This window comes from Herpailurus yagouaroundi, unplaced genomic scaffold (genome assembly GCF_014898765.1).
Source record: "Herpailurus yagouaroundi ecotype Mexico unplaced genomic scaffold, PumYag 159, whole genome shotgun sequence".
Lineage (NCBI taxonomy): Eukaryota > Metazoa > Chordata > Mammalia > Carnivora > Felidae > Herpailurus > Herpailurus yagouaroundi.
Genome location: NW_024412400.1, coordinates 78,741,202 through 78,759,892, shown reverse-complemented (window position 1 = coordinate 78,759,892; position 18,691 = coordinate 78,741,202). Strand labels below are relative to the sequence as shown.

General features: G+C 49.0%; 1 protein-coding gene across 4 annotated transcripts in view; it reads right to left on the bottom strand.

Moving 5' to 3' along the window:
• Positions 1–18,691, bottom strand: part of ST6GAL1 (ST6 beta-galactoside alpha-2,6-sialyltransferase 1) — a 121,537-nt gene that overhangs the window by 80,177 nt on the left and 22,669 nt on the right. For 2 of the 4 annotated variants that reach the window (XM_040481052.1, XM_040481054.1), the window contains exon 2: positions 12,902–13,032. The exons of the other annotated variants lie outside the window; for them this stretch is intronic. The gene's annotated coding sequence lies outside the window, so the exon portion shown is untranslated. The remainder of the gene's footprint in view (positions 1–12,901; positions 13,033–18,691) is intronic. 4 annotated transcript variants of the gene reach the window in all.

Here is an 18,691-nt window from a genome sequence, read left to right as displayed (position 1 = left end):
GCAAACAGTCTAACGTGACAAGTGAAAACATTGTGTCCAAATTCTCACTGGGGCTGAGGGCAGCAGAGGCCAAAATAACTCGCCTTTATCAGGGCTAAATCACCAAGTGAATCAGAGCTCTTCTGGGCTGGGGCGGCAGCCGGAGGAAGCTGCTGGTGATAAGTGCCAAGAAATGTAGGGGGAACGGTGGAGGAGGGAGCAGCAGGCAAGGTCCTTGCAGAGAACAAAATGCCTGTATTGCGTGAGTGCCTGTCCATGGAATGTTGCAGAAACCCAGGGGCACCCAGAAAGGAACCCGTGTGACTTGTTGGCTGGGGAGTGAACTGGGCCATGGATTGCATCTCAGCAACAGCCAAAAATCACTGCGACCACCACAGGCAGCCCAGAGACGACTGCAACAGGAGGCCTTATGAAGAGCGGGCCAACCGCCCTTCGTGAGCAGAGGGACTAGTGGGGTAGGGTTCAGCAGGATTTTGTCTCCTTTGTGCTGTATCAGCACCAAAAACAGGGCCTGGCATCAGTGCACTCCGTATGAATGACTGAAGAAAGGCATGGTGTGGGTTTTGGGCACAGGAGCACCGTCAGTAACCAAAAATTTAAGCAAGCCACTTGTTCTCTCTGAGCCTCAGTCTCCTCATCCGGTAAATGGGATAATGTGTCTGGAAAGATGCCTATAAGAATTAAAATAATGAATGTAAAAGCCCCTAAAATGATGCCTGGTAGGTAGCAGGCACTCAATAAACGGACTTCTCAGAATTAGACCGCAGCCTTCAAATACTTGGAGACCTGCAGTATCAGCTGTTTCCAATCCTTTTGGGGGGCGGGGGAGATTAGAAGAGATAATAAAAAGAATATAAAACAACAGAAGATGATGAATCAAAGGGAAGTAGAGGGAGACCTCTAAGGTCACGCTGCCTGGGTGGCCTTGGTAAGTCAAATTTTCCGTGGGTCTCAGGACTCCCTATGGTTAGATGGGGATTGGGGTTGATCGGTATTCTTCAAACCATGCTCCAGGAACCACAGAGTCCATGGAGACCCTGAGGGGCTGTCTTGGGGTAAGGAGGTGGGAGACAGTGGGCCCTAACACAGCTTCAGGAAGCTCCCCACTGAAGGCTTCCTTCTGAAGAAACTTCCACACTCTGTCCTGAGTCCTTTAAAAGTCAGTGCTTTGGGGGTTCCTGGGTGGCTCAGTTGGTTAAGCGTCCAGCTCTTGGCGTTGGCTCAGGTCATGATCTCACGATTCATGGGATCGGGGCCCCTCTTCCGGCTCTGTGCTGGCAGCGTGGAGCCTGCTTGAGAGTCTCTCTCTCTCTGCCCCTGCCCACCCTCCCCCAACTGTCTCTCTCTCTCTCTCTCTCTCTCTCAAATAAGTGAACTTAAAAAAAAATAAATAAATAAAGTCAGTGCTTTGTCCAAAGTCACCAGGGTCCTCCCAAAGACCAGTTCTCTCCAGGAACCTAGTCCAGCACTAGAGGAAGGCGAGGAAGGCACCTGGAGTGCAAAATCTCAGGGGCATCTGAGTCCAGGGTTGGCATCTGAGCATGAGTGCCTCTTTAAATCTTGCACCTGAAGCATCTGGCTTGCCTGGCTACTACCAGCCCTAAGTCCCCAGCCCTTCTTCAGCTACCCTGTTCGTCATTGGGCATTTCCCACTCTGGAAATCTCTCACCACTACCTTCCACGGCACTGCCTTCCGTGGTAGCGTTTTGCTTTCTGGCTCCCCTCCTTCCTCCTGGGCGAGAAGAGTGGAATAGAGAACTGGAGGGGAGGAGGGCATGGCAGGCGAGGGGAGGGCACAGTGTGGGGAGGGGCCGGTGAAGCTGGTATTGAACACGCGGAGCGTGAGGGACTGGCTGAAGTGCATGAGGCAGGTCTGGACCCCAGGAGAAGAAGCTGGAACGGGGAGATTTTCTCCCCGCACTTGAGAGAATCTTCTCTCGCATCCACTTTTTCCTTCCTCACCCTACCGGCGCAGCTGAAGTCAGGTCCACATCACCTAATATCAAGACCCTCGCAGTAGCCTCCCAAACCATGGCTGCCTCCCACCTCTCTCCACATACAAGACTGTGCTCCACATCCGGCTCTGGACAATTACGCCCCTCCTTAGAGACAAAATGGCGTCTTCCAAGTTTGCTCCACTAAGTCCAAATTCCTCACCCCCACCTCACCGGCAAGCCTCTGAGCCACACCCCACCACATGCAAATGTGCCCCTAAGCTGTAGGTGACCCAAGGCACCACTACTCCCTGAACTCCCCCAAGCCCCCTGCTCTGACTGCTCGTGCTTTCTTCCCCCAGCGCATCCTCACCGCGCACCCGATCCCACCCTATGGAATCTTTGCACTGTGAACAGCACACCCACTCTCCTCTCTTCTCAGATCCTGCATCCAGGCCTGTGAAAGTCTAGAGCCGTTTGCAGATGTTGGAGAGTACGCTTCCCTCTCTCTGTTCGGCCAGTATTTTCAGTACATCACTATTGCACAAGCAAGGCCCTTGCCTTGTCCTCAGCAAAGAGCTACAGGGTGAAAAGCAAGCACCTTGCCCTGTAACCGCCATGAGACCCACACCTGCAGACAGGAGACACTGAACAGTGAAGCTTCAGTGGGAACATTGTGAGCCACAGAGAAACTGCCCTCTCCACAGTTTCTCTCTTTATTCCCCTTTGCACCTAGCCCAGCTGTGGCTCCAGCGGGCACTCGATAAATGCTAATTGAATTCATTAATTAGATCCTCCTGCTGGGAGAACAGAACTAACCCCAGATGATTATGGAACATTTCCATAAAAAATAATTTTCTTGGGGCACCTGGGTGGCTCAGTCGGTTGGGCATCCGACTTCAGCTCAGGTCATGATCTCACAGTTTGTGAGTTCAAGCCCCACATAGGGCTCTGTGCTGACAGCTCAGAGCCTGGAGCCAGCTTCGGATTCTGTGTCTCCCTCTCTCTCTGCTCCTCCCCTGTTCACACTCTGTCTCTCTCTCAAAAATAAATAAAGATTAAAAAAACATTTAAAAAAATAATAATTTTCTTGGGGCGCCCGGGTGGCTCAGTCAGTTGGGCATCCGACTTCGGCTCAGGTCATATTCTCATGGCACACGGGTTCAAGCCCTGCATCAGGCTCTGTGCTGACATCAGGCTCTGTGCTGACAGCTCAGAGCCTGGAGCCTGCTTCAGATTCTGGGTCTCCCTCGCTCTCTCTCTGCCCCTGCCCCACTTATGCTCTGTCTCTCGAAAATAAATACACATTAAAAATAATAATAATTTTCTTGCCTTTTCCATGTAAAGATGAACGACCCCTCCAATGATGAACATGTTCTAAAACTGGATGGTTACACAACTCGGTACATTTACTAGCAGTCATAGAATTTACACTTAAAGGAAGTTAATTTCATGGAACATAAATTACACCTCAGTAAAAGTGTTTTTAAAATATCTGTGCGATGATCAAAACCACTGCGTTCAGATAAGTAATAAGCTGAGTAATGAGCACACTTAAAAACAAACAACAACAAAAACATAACCAGGCCCTCCCTGTAAGGTGTGGCTCTGAGCTCAGCCTTGGCCCCCGTGGGCTATCTGAGATCCCAGGACAGTGTGGCTTGTTGGGGTGGGGAAAACACCAGGGCGGCCAGGCATCAGGTCAGCCTACAGTCAGGACAAGTGAACTGATCCTACAGAACATTCCACATGGGCCTCTTCGGTGGATCAAGGCTAAAGAATCAGACCCAGGTCAGAAGCAGCGCCCTGAAGAAGTGTCTTCCGGCCTCAGACCGTGGCTCACTTACACGGCACCACTGAACTTCCTCCAGAGCAATTCCACAATCCACGATGTCACGCTCAGTTGTGTTATTATCTAATTAATATCTGTCTCTCTCTGTAGACCCTACGCTACGTGAGGTCAAGGATGTGGCTCTTGTGCTCACAGGGCCTATTACAGAAGCAGGCACATGGTAGAGGGTCATTAAAAAGTTGCTTGAGGGGCGCCTGGGTGGCGCAGTCGGTTAAGCGTCCGACTTCAGCCAGGTCACGATCTCGCGGTCCGTGAGTTCGAGCCCCGCGTCGGGCTCTGGGCTGATGGCTCAGAGCCTGGAGCCTGTTTCCGATTCTGTGTCTCCCTCTCTCTGCCCCTCCCCCGTTCATGCTCTGTCTCTCTCTGTCGCAAAAATAAATAAACGTTGAAAAAAAAAATTAAAAAAAAAAAAGTTGCTTGAGTGCTAAGTAAGCGAATGGACACTCTTCACTGATGGAATCAGGACAAGGTACACACACACACACACACACACACCCATTTTCTTTCAGCACAGCCCTGCCATTCAGCTGGATGGTTGCAAAGGGCCCCACGAAGAGGAGAGAGAACCAACGTGCTCTAGGGTAATTCACTACACCGGCCCCCACTGAGCCTCACAACGATCTAGATAACTAGATATCGTTATTGCCCTATTGATAGCAGAAACTGGGGTTCTGCAATCAAAACCCAGATCTATCAGGCCAGAAAGCCCCAGCTCTTTCCCAGTCATCTCTGAGGAGGGAGTGGGGGCAGGCAAGCTCATGGTTATGACTGCACAGGCAGGTGGTTGAGAGTCTGAGGACCAGTGAGGACGGGTGCTTTCCCCAGGGTCAGGGCCTCCCACATCCTCCCCCGCCAGCCTCTTCCCACAGTGTGTGTGAGCCAGTCCTGAGTGCACAGCAGGCTCGTAGAACAGAATCATGTCTCCACAAGACTGTGGCTCCGAGCCTGAGCCTCACTCACACCCGGACAGCAGCCCATGGCCAGTGCAGGCCTCCAAGAAACTCTCCTTTCCGCCTAGGAAAGCACTTCCCCCGCTATTCCATTTCCTACCGCAGCATCACAAAGTGCTGACGCCCCAGAGAACACCCAAAGCATGCCGCCCGCCTCCCAAATGCTCCCAAAAGCACGGCCTGAGGCCCACAGTTTCACACAGTCAGGTGTGCATCACACAAGGTGCCGCCCACCCTTACTCCCAGATAGCAGAGCGCGAGGACTAGAAGGACGGACTTGTGCACTGTACATTCACGAACCATAACTGAAATAAACATTTGAAAACAAGAAGACTTGGGTGTCAGGCCATCTGGGTTCAAGTCCCAACTGAGTCACCACTTACTAGCTATGAGACCTCCCATGCCTTCGTTTCCTCATGTGTCAAATGCAGTATTAACAGCACCAAACTCTTAGGGTTGTTGGGATGAATGAGGTAATGCATAGAAAGCACTTAGAACCTGGTACATAATAAATGCTAGGATTGTTAGCTGCCATTATTATTTTTCCCAGCATAGTAACACTGCCTGTCCGTCTAGAAGTGAAAGAACAACATCAGGAGATGCTGAGCACAGGGAAGGCCTGAGGCCATGCAAGATTCCCTTGGCATTTCAGACCTCCAAACACTGAGAAAACAGCCATCCTGGCCTAACTCCAGACGCTCCTTTATCTCAGCTGCCAGTAAGTACAGATGTTGGCATACCGGCACCGGGGAGGAACAGGGTGGAGGGAGAGAGCTTACCCCACAGCACAGTAAAAAAGTCAACACTTACAGGCTGTTTGCTCATCTGCGGAAGGGGGCGGGGGGAACTTCCCTGGAAAAATATGCAGCTCTAGAAAATACCACTTTCCTGGAGCCACCCAGAATGATGAAGAAGGATCTCAAAGGACAAAGAAGTCAGGCTTCGGGGCAACTCCAGAAATGTGGGAGGGGGTTTGTCAGCAGTAGGTCCTCTCGCTTCTCACATTTAAAGTTTATTTATTTATTTTGAAGGGAGTGGCAGAGAGAGAGAGAGAGAATCCCAAGCAGGCACCATGCTGTCAGCACAGAGCCCAGTGTGGGCAAGATCTCACTAACCATGAGACCATGACCTAGGTGGAAATCAAGAGTCCGACACTTAACCGACTGAGCCACCCAGGCGCCCCTCCTTCCTACATTTAAAAAGTATAGGGGCGCCTGGGTGGCTCAGTCAGTTAAACGTCCGACTTCGGCTCAGGTCACGATCTCACTGTCCATGGGTTCGAGCCCCGCGTCGGGCTCTGTGCTGACTGCTCAGAGCCTGGAGCCTGCTTCAGATTCTGTGTCTCCCTCTCTCTCTGACCCTCCCCCGTTCATGCTCTGTCTCTGTCTCTGTCTCAAAAATAAATAAATGTTAAAAAAAAAATTAAAAAAAAAAAAAAAAGTATAGCCTGGGGTCTAAATTCACACAGCCAGACCTAAGGAGCAGAAAGGGTAAGAGACACACAACTAGCCATCAGAGAAATGCAAATTAAGACCATAATGAGACACGGTCCCCCATCTATCAGAAGAGCTAAAATAAAAATATGACCCTACCAAACACCGGCAAGGAGGTGGAGAAAGTGGATCTCTCCCACACTGCTGGTGGGAATGTTAAATGGTACAGTCACAGTTTGGCAGTTTCTTAAACAAATAAATAAATAAATAAATAAATACACTTACCATACAACTCAGCAATTGCACTGCTGGGCACTTATCCCAGAAAAACAAAAATTGATGTCTACACGAAAACCTACACAAAATTGTTCACAGCAGCTTTATTTGTAATAGTCAAAAACTGGGAACAACCAAAATGTCCTTCCAAAGGTCGATAGTGAAACTGGTACATCCATACCATGGAATAACAGTAAGAAAAAAAAAAAAAAAAAAAAAAAAAGAGCAAATTACTGATACATTCAACTACCTGGATGGGCCTGAAATGTATTATGATGACTGAAAACAAGCCAGTCTCAGAAGTTTGCATACTGTCCATCTCTGTTTACATAACATTCTCAGAATGACAAAATTATAGAGAGGAAACACAGAGGGGAGGGGGCCACGGCAGTTGGACAGCGAAAAGGTGGCATGAGGGAGATCTTTCTGGTGAGAGAACAGCCCATCTCTTGATCGTAATAGCGGCTCTGCTAATCCACCCATGCGAGAAAATGACACACATTGTCCCAATCTCACGTTCCTGGCTTTGATATCGTGCTATAATCATGTAAGATGAAGCCACTGGAATAAACTAAATGAAGGATGCACTGGACCTCTCTGTACTATCTTTGCAACTCCTAGTGAATCTACAATTGTTTCAAAACAAAACATTAAAAAAAAAAAAATAGAAGCGCGCAGGCCATAAGCCCCGGCAACTGGGAGTCCAGCCCACATCCTTCTCCAAAATCCCAGTCGTCCAATCAAATTACTTACAATTTTGCATGCAGCATGACATTCAATACGGCCATGCCTTTGCATGTACAAACTTCCACCCAGACTGCCCTCCCTCCACCTAGCTAACTTTTAATTTCCTTTACAAACCAATTCACATACATTCACCTTCTAGAAGCTTCCCTGACTTCCTGTCCTAAGATTGCTCATCTTCCTTTGCACTTCCCTGTATGTACTCAACTGAATTGTAATTATTAGTTTACGTGTCATAGTCTCTCACGACATGCAAGCTTGGGAATTGGAAAATACATTTCCAAACATCTCCAATAAAGGATTTGTTTGTAGAGCAGACAAAGGGCTCGATTCAATCATAAGAAGACAAAGAAACAAATTCTATTTTTTTTAAGTGAACAAAAGATTCTGCACAGACATTGCACCAAAGGAAACAGGCAGATGGCAAATAAGCACACGGAAAGATGATCAGCAGCATTGATCTTTAAGGAAATGCGAATAAAATGATAAGATATCACCGCAAACCTAGCAGGATAGCTAAAATTAAAAAGGCTGCCCATACCAAGTGTTGGCAAGGAAATGGAGCACCTTGCCAAAGATAGTACAGAGAGGGTCCAGTGCCTCCTTCATTTAGTTTATTCCAGGTATTCTCAGGTAGTGCTGGGGGGGGCAATGTAAGACGGCACTGCCACTCTAGGAAACAATTTGGCAGCTTCTTAAAAAGCTCAACATACACCCGCCATCTGGCCCAGCCATCGCACTCTTAGGTACCGATGCAAGAAAAAGAATCCATAGGTCCCCACAACATTTTTTCACAAATGCTTACAGGGGCTTTATTTTAATGGCCCCAAATTGGCAACAACCCAAATGTCTGTTAATAGATAAAAGGATAAACAGACAGTGGTATTTCCGTACAGCAGGACCCTATTCGGCAATAAAGGCATGAACCACTTCCGCACACGATGCGGACGAATGTTAAAATGATTAAGGAGGGCACTGACTGTGATGAGCACCGGGTGGCGTATGGAGGTCAGGAATCACTATATTGTACACCTGAAACTAACATTACACTGTATGTTTACTAACTGGAGTTGGGATAAAAACTTAAATTAAAACTTAAAAGCGATCATGCTGAGTGTAAGAAGAACACGTGCTGTATGATGCTATGTACTTAAAGTTCTAGAAAACGCACGCGAATCTGCAGTGATAGAATGCAGATTAGGGGCTGAGTGGGGCTGGGAGGCAGGACAGAGAGAGGGGGAAGAGGGAAGGATAAGGTGAAGGAGGAAACTTTGAGTGCTACTGATTATGCTCATTAACTTGACTGTACAGAGAATTTCATGAGCGTAAACATGTGTCAAAACTCATCAAGTTGTGCCGTTTATTTTTTTTTAATTTTTTTTTTTGTTTTATTTATTTTTGAGAGAGAGACAGAGCATGAACGGGGGAGAGTCAGAGAGAGAGGGAGACACAGAATCTGAAACAGGCTCTAGGCTCTGAGCTGTCGGCACAGAGCCCGATGCGGGGCTCGAACTCACGGACTGCGAGACCACGACCTGAGCCGAAGTCGGTTACCCAACCGACTGAGCCACCCAGGTGCCCCCAAGTTGTGCAGTTTAAATAAGTGCAGGTTGTTGTTAGGATTCAATAGAGCTGCAGGGAGAAAATCACAGGTACCATTTAACAGGCATCTACTTTGTGGGAAGAGCAGGACATAAATAATTATTAATCTTCACTCGTTTTACAGATGAGGAAACTGAGTCAGAAAAGCCAGGTAGTCGGGCAGCTATGGTCAAGCGAGGTTTACACCCAGTTCAAATGGCCTCAAAGCTGGGGCACTTTTCTCCGTATGGTGAGTTGTTCCGACAGTGGGGGAGCTTCCAGCAAGAAGCCAGAAATGATACACCTCGGCCTCAACAAGACCTCTAGGAAGGTTGACAACAGAGGAGGATGAAGAGCTGGCATCACAGAGATGCCAGGGGATCTTTGACATCATTGAGAGGACACCCTCTGCCTTCTGGGTGGCCACTGCCACAAATTCCTCCACTAGCCAAACCCCGCCCATCACAGGTTTGGAGCCAGACAAGCCGAGGCAGGAAATGGGCTGTACCTGCCTCTGGGAACATTCTTCCCCGTGCAGCCAGAGTGGTTTGGTGTGAAAGACCCTGGCCAGACATTCAGCACAGACTCCAGCTCCACCTGTGTCACCGGCAAGGCTCTTCCCCTTTCTGGGCCTCCGTTTCCTCAAATGCAAGATGTGAAGGCCCACCGACCAGCTCTCCAAGGACCTCTTTCAGCCCTGACTCGTGTTCTGAGCGCCCTGCTGCAGTGAGTTTTTCCTGCCTCTGGAACTGGTCAGGTGCCACAAAGGAAAAGGATTCCTGATTATCTACAGAACTGCACACGCCACGCCTCCCTCAACCCCAGCCCCACAAAGACGCCTGTCCCACTCAGCAGTGCCTTCCCAGATCTCCCCCTCTGGCCACTCTGCCTCCTCCCCTCAGCGCTACCCTTCTGCAGGAATCTTCCCAAGACTCTGGCCCACCACTTGCTGCTTTGCTCCGTCGTTAGCAGGGGGAGCACCGAAGACTCAATTTTGATGGGGTCTGGGAGCCCTGGGACACGCAGACCCTTGAGACAATTTCTCCCTTTAGAATTCTTGGAAATGGTGTATGGCTGTGGGCTAACAGACGTCGGGTACCATGTCGATGTAGGAGGGCTCCTCCCCCGGTCCCCTGCCATACCAGGGCGCTCAAGGCCCAGCCAGGATCTCCCGACCGAACGGGCCACGAGATGTGGCTAGGCACCCAATCGGCTTTCGGTAACTACCTATGACACTGAAGTAAATCCCTCTTGCCAGAGGAATAATCACTTACCCAAACATGGAGGAAAAGCGAGCACATCCACCTCAGTATGTTCGCCTGGCAAAAGCACATGGAGCCCAGAGGCTGAGAGGGCCTCTGCTTCCAAATGACTCAGAGACCTGGGGCCACCACATGAGTGAGGGGACGATGCTAAAGAATTCTATGGATGCTCCCAGCTCTGATGCTATCTTGCTGTAGAATGAAGAGTCCTTGGTATCTGAAAGGAACAGTGTGGCCTTTTGTCAAGCCCCAAGCACGCAGCTGCAGCTGCTCACATAGCCTCAGAGATGGAATGATGTACCCCGAGGGAAGGGACCCTGCCTGTTGGAACCGCATCAGCATCATCCGGAAACGCCCTCTCCTGGAGGCCAGCACTTGCTGTGAAAAGCATCCGCTAGAGCTGTGGAGTCACAGCAGGCTGAGTTTACATCTCTGTTGCCTGTGGGCTGTGAAATCTTGGGCAAGTCTCTTTACCTCCAAGAGAGACTCCATTTCCACCTCTGCCTCGTGGGGATGGAAAAACCTATTATCCTGTCAGGCCACTGCAGAACTAAATGAGATTCCGCAGACAAGAGTACAAGCACAGTGCCTAGAGCCGTCACCGACCCTTTCCTGCCCTCCCTCGCACACACAGGTAAGTCCCCAGACTAGCATCTGCCCAGGTGGTTTCAGTGGAAAACCAAACCCCTGATGAGGAAGGGGACTTAACTGCAAGCACACCGGAGACGCCCCACATGCACGAAGGCTATGGCAGCAGACGCACGGGAAGGGGTCTGAGAAAGGTGGAGGCAGGGACGGCCCCTGAGACCATCCACCACGTCCCTTTAGCCATGGCACACAAGGGCTCAGTGATCAGGAGGCCTCCAGAGCCGTGCCCCATCCCACCAGCCTGGTTCCCCGCCTCCCCAGGAGGAGCACGTACCTTCCCATCGGCCACCCACCGCCAGTCACCAGCTGTGCGACCTGGCTTCTTAAAATGAGGGCTTCGGACCAAATGGCCTCTCCAGTCCTTCCCACCTTTCTAATTCTCTGAACTAGGATTCTACAAAGTGATCTGGTGCCTAATTGATGCCCCACCTTCTCCCTATCCCCTTCCCCGGAATACATGGGGCGCGGGTGGGGAGGCAGGGAGCCCAAAGGTTCCAGGAAAGTAGAGAGAGAAGGGCAGAGGCTGGGGCTCCATTATGCTAATTTAATTAGCTCTAATCTGCCCACAGCAGGGCCTTGAAGAAAGAGGCTTTTGTTTCAATTTTTACATTTGGCAGGAAGTGCTCCTCCTCCTCCTCCTCCCCCCCTCATACCCTCCTGTAGAATTTAAGAGTCAAAAGCTCTAATTTCAGTCCTGGCTCTCACATGTAGCCGTGCTGGGCCTTCCTTTTCACACTTCTTTGACCGACTCCTTGATTTTTCCAGGAAGGAAATATGCCCCAGATGTCCATGAGTAAATGGAGAGTTTTTATCTGCCCTTACAAAAGGGTGTCAGTAATTCACAGATTTCCCAAGAAGCGAGAGCCAAGGCGTGGGGAAAGGCCAGTAGACTTCTCTCCACTGAGAAACCAAAGGTTTACCAATCACCTAAGCCCCCTCCCACGGGCAGGGAGCCTCACGACCGCCTCATGGGATGATTAGAACAGAAATCTCATCCGTTCATCCATTCTGTTAATGCTCATTGAGCAGTACTCTCCGCAGGAGAGGAAGGACAAGGAAGATGCACAGGACAGTGACTTGCTTCATGCCTCCCAGCCTGTCGGTGGTAGAACGAGCAAGTAACCTGAATCTCCAAAACCAAAAAGCCCTGGTTTATAAAACTGGCTAACTTCGGCAGTGTAAACTTCCCCACCGTGGCCAATCTCTAGCTGTCAACAGTTTTTAATAAGCAGTTTGCAAAACTCCTGAATATTTAAAAATCGGCTCTCTGAGAGTGCCCAGACTAGCAGCAAATTCTCCGGGCTCCTAATTAAGGGTTCTTTCGGCCTCACCTCTCTACTTCCGTGCAGGGGGCGGCAACATGCCGTGGGGGCTGAAGGACTGAAGGAGTAACCTTAATGAAAATTATCTGGGGGCGCCTGGGTGGCGCAGTCGGTTAAGCGTCCGACTTCAGCCAGGTCACGATCTCGCGGTCCGTGAGTTCGAGCCCCGCGTCAGGCTCTGGGCTGATGGCTCGGAGCCTGGAGCCTGTTTCTGATTCTGTGTCTCCCTCTCTCTCTGCCCCTCCCCCGTTCATGCTCTGTCTCTCTCTGTCCCAAAAATAAATAAAAAAAAAAAACGTTGAAAAAAAAATTATCTGAAGGACTGTCAGCAGGGGTAGGATTTCAGGCCTGTTTTATTCTCTTCCATGTCAGTATTTCTCCAGGTGTCCTATGAGCACATATTACCTTTACAATCAGCACATATCTAGGTAATTAGTCATTTTTTAGTGAGCTTGGCGGAATGCTTTGTATTAACCTCCTCACATCAGTTTGGTCATTCTGTCTCCCTTGGGTGTGAGACAGAGAGAAAGAGAAAGTATCCTAAGAGCTCAAGCTCCCTCGCAGAACAGAGCAGGTGCCCCCTAAGTTAAGCCATTCACGTGAATCCCGTGCAGTCTTACCTGGAGGATAAACTCATCCCCTCTGGAGTTCAAATTTCACCAGCAACTGAGAAAAACACAACTCCCCGTTAAGATTCCAAAAGCCCTGCTCGGAAAAATCAAAGCCTCTGCAGCCACCAAGTGACCCTGCCCTGCAACGGGCTGAGGTAGAAGCAGGTGGTTTATACTAGAAACAACTGCTCCTTCTCCCTTGAGCTTTAGAGGGAGAGGTTTCCAGCACCTCCAAAGAGGAGGCGTTCTGCCCTCTCTGTCCCCAAGCTGGGATTCAAGGGGTCTTACCTCACTGCTGGGACAGAGGCTGGGCACCAGGGCATGGGCACACTCAAGGAGGCCAATTCATTTCAGCTGGGGCTCACTGCTTCTCTGTGGGCTGCTGGCCGCAGAGCTCTGCACAATCGGCTCTACCTCACCTACAGAGGAAACACACACACACACACGCACACACGCACACACAGAAAAGTTGCCGACAAAGCACCAGAAGCGCATATGTTAACACATGCAGGAGGGCTAGCCCCCTTCCTCCTCCCACTCCTGGCCCTGGTCACTCGTGACACCTCAGAGCCCCTTCCAGAACTACAGCCCCACCTGAAACAGCCAGGCACCTTTCCAGGACCCAAACTGCCCATCTATTCACCCAGACCTACCCCTTCGGGGGCTGTGCAATTTCACTGAGCTCTAGATGAAGCAAAGCAAATTCTACCACAGTCACTTAATCCTGTGCTACTAGCTATTATTAGTAAGAAAAGCAAGAAAAAGAAAAGTACAGTTCTGGCCCCAAGTCTCGTGTTTAGATAAGGCTTTTGGATACCTGATTTCAATCAACGAACACATCCAACTTGCTCACAGTCTCCCTTTGACCCACAGTATGTTGTTTGGAATGTTACGAATGTGAATTCAATTCCCGATTTATTTTGAGAGCATTTTTAACGGAAACTAAATTTTCAGTCCATATATTATTATAGCTGTCTGGGTGAACAGCATGTTTTTCAAGCAATTGTTTTTTTTCCCAGGATCAAAGAAATTTGTGTTTAATCTAGAGACTTCAGAAAATATAATTAAGTCAACAGAAGGAAAAAAATTACCTATTCCTCTCCACCCAAGATAACTACAGATAACACACTCTTCCTGGTTTTATTTGGTTATCCAGATCTTTCACAAAGCTGCAATAAAGCTAGGCATGACTTGGTTCTGTGTCATCAGCGTTCTCCTGCAGCCCCATTGTAACAGTGATATAACTTGCACCTATGTGGCTATAAATGTTACCCCACCCCCAAAGGCTGGCCATCTCCAATGTTTTTATGGTAATTACAAAGAGTGCTTAAAAGTAAATCTTTGGGGAAATCCAAGGTTATTTCCGTAAGGCCCGGTCAAAGAGTTTCCAAATGTCTCATCTTGGAATGCTGCCTCCAGGACTTCTGTGCCATATAAGCCGCTCTCAGCCATGGAGAAGGGTGCCCATTCCTCCCCTGCTCCTTCCCCAGGGCCGCCTGGCCCCTCCCTCACCCACAACCTGGCTCACCACGGGTAACACTGGCAGTGGAAATGAGAGTGGAGTGCCAGCCGTGTGGATTCTCACTTTTCATGTTCACATTCAGCTTAGCCCAAATAGAAGATAAGACCTACTGATTAAATGCACTCCCCTAATCAAGCCTGGGGAGGGGGTATCTGAGTGAGAACGGTAAGGAGCAAAAGGTGGGAAACCCCCTGAGGGACAGAGACGAGTGGTAACACACAAGCATGGTGTCCAGGGGGAAGAGACCCTGAGATGCCATGAGAAACAACAGTCATCCCCATGAGACTTCAGACACTGATAGGAAGTTTCATCATCAGATGAAAGTGAAGACGAAATGAGCCATCGAGGGGGTGGAAATGTCAAGGTCCCACAAAGGCTCAGGGCAGAGCAGAGCAAAGGACAAAGGCATCAGTTGACATGGAAAAATAAAAAGTCACTTGCAGCATATGGGCACTTTGCTGCTGTCTGTAATTAATGCTGACAAAACAGCAGGGGCCAAAGTCTCCGTGGGGAGACTGGGTCAGGCTGGGACGAGATCTCTACCTGCAAAACACAGCTAAGCTGGTGGCCACCTGGGAGCCTGCTGGTAATGAGCCTTCCCCAGGGAACAAAAGCAAGGGGCTCCCAGGGCTGGTGGACTCTGGGGCTGCTGACTCACCTGCCCTCTTCCCAGGAGGGAGGCCCCCTCCCCATCTCTAGCTAGACTCTCTTACCCCGCCTTTTGCTCCAGGCCAAACCTTCACCGAGACAGGGATAGTTCACCCCACCATCTGTCCAAACAGACTTCCTGGATTTCTGCGGCCCTGTGACCTAGGCAAAGACCCTGAGAGGCCTAGTCTCGTGCCCCTTCCCAGCTGATCAGCACCCCCTGCCTCTCCACCCCATGCACCTGCACCCCAGTCACGACAATCTGCCGACTGATGAGGGAATGTGGGGGCTCCACTAATGCTACTTAAATCCTTTGTCAGATGGCTTGCAGACCTCCAGTACTGCTCAAATGCTCAAGTCATTCTGCCAGGTCTTCCTGCTACCCAACCCACACTCACACCTGGGCAGTCCCCGGATGGACACAGGGTAGAACTCTGACTCAAAAGCAACTCACCCATAAGGGTGCTGGACCAATCAGTACTTTCAAAGTTGCAACGGTGACCAAAGACTACAGTCAGCTCACGGGGAATCGTAGGGCTAGAAGAAGTGAATGCCATGCACAAGACCAAGTGATGGGGCCGTGGGGCCCTGCAGAAGGAGAGGAAGCTGGCCCACAAAGAGAGGGCAGAGGCCCAGAGAGAGGCAGACAGGAAACTGTGCAGGTCCAGAGAGAGCGGACGCTTGGTGACATTCAAGAGACTGCAAAGCTCATCTATACTTCCTACTTTTTCTTCCTATAAGCATCCCCCGAATCCCCTCCATAAACCCCTGAAGAGCTAGGTTTAGATAGGCTCTGGGGTCCCAGCTGACTCCGGCTCACTGAAGCCTTTCAGGGCCATGACTGAGAGTAGAGGGGCACTCCCAGCATCACCCAGTGCATGGCTTTGTAGTCGGGCTTCGGCCATCCATTGTGGCTACTCAAAGCCTTTTTTTTCCCCAGCTTCCTTCCCAAGTTTACGACTAGGTTTCTGATAGATGAGGCAACTAGATGGGCCAGTCTTAGACTGCAAGTACAACTTGTTCTTAGCAGAAACATGAGAAATAAACAATTACAACAGTAATAACAAGAGCTTTTTCTATTTGAAGGCTTTTCTATTAAGTGGCTCATACTAACTCCTATCACCCTACCAGTGTGATCCTTTCAGCTGGCCACAGAGTCCCCATGTCCCTCGAGCCACCTGTATACGCCTGTGCTTCCTCACGGTGTTAATACATTGAATTCATGCCCCACTGTAATCTGTGTGTCTTCCGCTCCCTGCTCCCTGCTCAAATCCCACATGAATCACTGGCTTAATATCTGGATTTGGTTTCACTGCTTTTGTCCCTCGGCCTCACCAGCCAAAGTTTGCCTCCAAAACTTCCTCGTGCTAGAGGCCTCTTCTCTGCTCTACCGCTCCCTGCCCTCACTCCTGCCTGCGCTGTTCCCCGACCTTACAGCCCCTGGCACCTCCTCAGCCAAGGCCCTCGGTCAGCCCGGAAGCCTCAGAAGACGATTCTAAGGAAGAAAGCAGAGAAATGAGACGCTGCCTTGGCCTCACTGACTCCCTCATGCTGCATGCAGGTGTTTCCTTTCAGACGTACAACGTGTGGGCGCTGACCACAGACCATAAACCAGGGTTTAGAGAGCCCACCAAGAACCAAAGAAGTTCATAAAATGAGCCAAGAACATACACCTTAAGAATTTCATGGCCCAGCATCCTCCAGGCAAGGATCGTTACTAATGGGCTTGGTTCTGAGTCAGAGAAGGGGTCAGCCTATCCCAGGGGTAGGCTGGGCCCAAGTCCCTGGCTTAAATGCATGATCATCACAAGGCACACAGGAGCCCTGGAGTAAAAGATAACCCTGTGAACCCTCCATCCATTATTCCACATTATCTGGAAAGCGAGCGACCGAGCGACCGTTCCAATTGTTTGGATATGGAGCTAAATTAGCTAAGAGCTTTGATTGATCCACACACATAAAACTTTCCAGGATCTGGGTCTCGACCCATTTGCTGAGCTCTGCGGTCAGATCAGAAGACACAGCACCCAAAACGCAAGAAGAATTTCTGCTAAGATCAGAAGACTTCCTGGTATATTTGTGCCTTCTCCTTCCCTCCCGAGCTCTTGTTTCTTCTGGATGGTTCATCTGTGGGGCCCGGACCCAACATTACAGGGCTCCTGTACTAGACCAAGGGTTAACCACAATAGTCCTCTATTTTTTTTTTTTTTTTTACTTAAATGTTTTTAGCAACTACTACGTGCCAAGCACTTAATATACTAATTTATTCATTTATTCCTCACACAACCCTATGAGGCAAGGAGTGTTTTCTCCATTTTATTTTTTTTTTTTAATGTTCTTATTTATTTTGGAGAGAGAGAAGGTGAGAGAGACAGAGGGTGAGTGGGGAAGGGGCAGAGAGAGAGGGAGACAGAGAAACCGAAGCAGGCTCCAGGCTCCGAGCTGTCGGCACAGAGCCCGACGCGGGGGCTTGAACCCGTGAGCCACGAGATCATGACCTGAACTGAAGTCGGATGCTCAACCGACTGAGTGGCCCAGATGCCCGTTTTCTCCATTTTCAGAGGAGGAAAAGGGCTGAAGGAACTAGGCCGGGCCCAAAGCTGGTAAGTGACCAAGACAGAATTCCACACGCCGGCCTGCCTCCCCCAGCTCTCCCATCAAAAGCCGAAATTAAACATGAGTTGAGCACTGAACACACGGGTTCTGACAAGAAAAGAAAATGCGTAAAGAATTCCTTTTCAAAGAATCAGAAAAAGGAAGGTCCTCTGCCACTGCCACGTGCAAAACACCCATTCATTCTTGTTGTTAACACGTCGACAGCAAACAATCCTTCAGTTCTGACTGTGCCTATTTGAGCTGCCGGTGTGGATATACATGGAGAGGCTTGAGCCTATTTTAATGTCAGAGCGATACCCATACATGATTTCGGGCCCTCCCCCAGGCCCCAGCCCCGTAATCTTTGCCACCCAAACGCTACGACTTTCAGCTCTTTTACCTAATTCTAGAGTGAGCTCAGTATATATCTCAATAGCATGCTTATATGGCATTTTCTGTCAATGCTAGATATTATTCATTACTTCCGACTACGAAAAATGAGAATTTAGCTTGCTTTTATCCCATATACCTCATCTACTTCTTCTAATACAGTTATACCATTTTTGATTAAGTCGACACTAGAAGATATACTATCATGACCAGATAAATGACTGTTCACAGCCAGGCTCTGTGGTGTGTTATGATTCATTTCTTTCGTGTACTTTCCTCAGCTGTCATTTCTGGAGGCCATTATTGTCTGTTTATTTGTTTAATCTTCTGTGTACCTATCACTAATTCAGTCCTCAACTCTCCAACTTTTTTTTTTTTTTTCTTGATGCCCTCCCTTCTGGAATCTTCTGTCCTCCTACTCCAACTTGAACCGGTTGCTCTCTGAGCTTAAAGGAAGACTCCATTTCTCCTGTCTTAAATACCCCCTAATCTTGAAGGAACACATCTAGAGGAGCTTCCTCAGAAAGGATGTATGGGAGGTAAAAGAATTGAGTTTTCTCACATCTGAAATGCCATTATTCCTCCCTCACGTTTGATTAATAATTTGCCTGACTATAAATGCTCAGTAGGATATAAATCCCTCTCAGAACCTTAAAGGTACAGCTCCATTCATTGCCTTCCAGCTTCTAGTGTTGCCGTAGAATCTATTTCTTATATGTATTCTTATTCTTATTTTTATTCTATTTCTTATTCTTATTTGTAAGATTTCTATTCTTATATGTAATTACTTTGGGATTTTTTTTTTTTTTTTTGCTTGTGTCTTCAAGCTTTGCTTCTGGTTTATGTGGGTTTTTTTTTTTCCACAATGACGTGCTTTGATGCATGTCTTTTTTCATTCACAGCACTAGGCTCTCAAGCGAGTT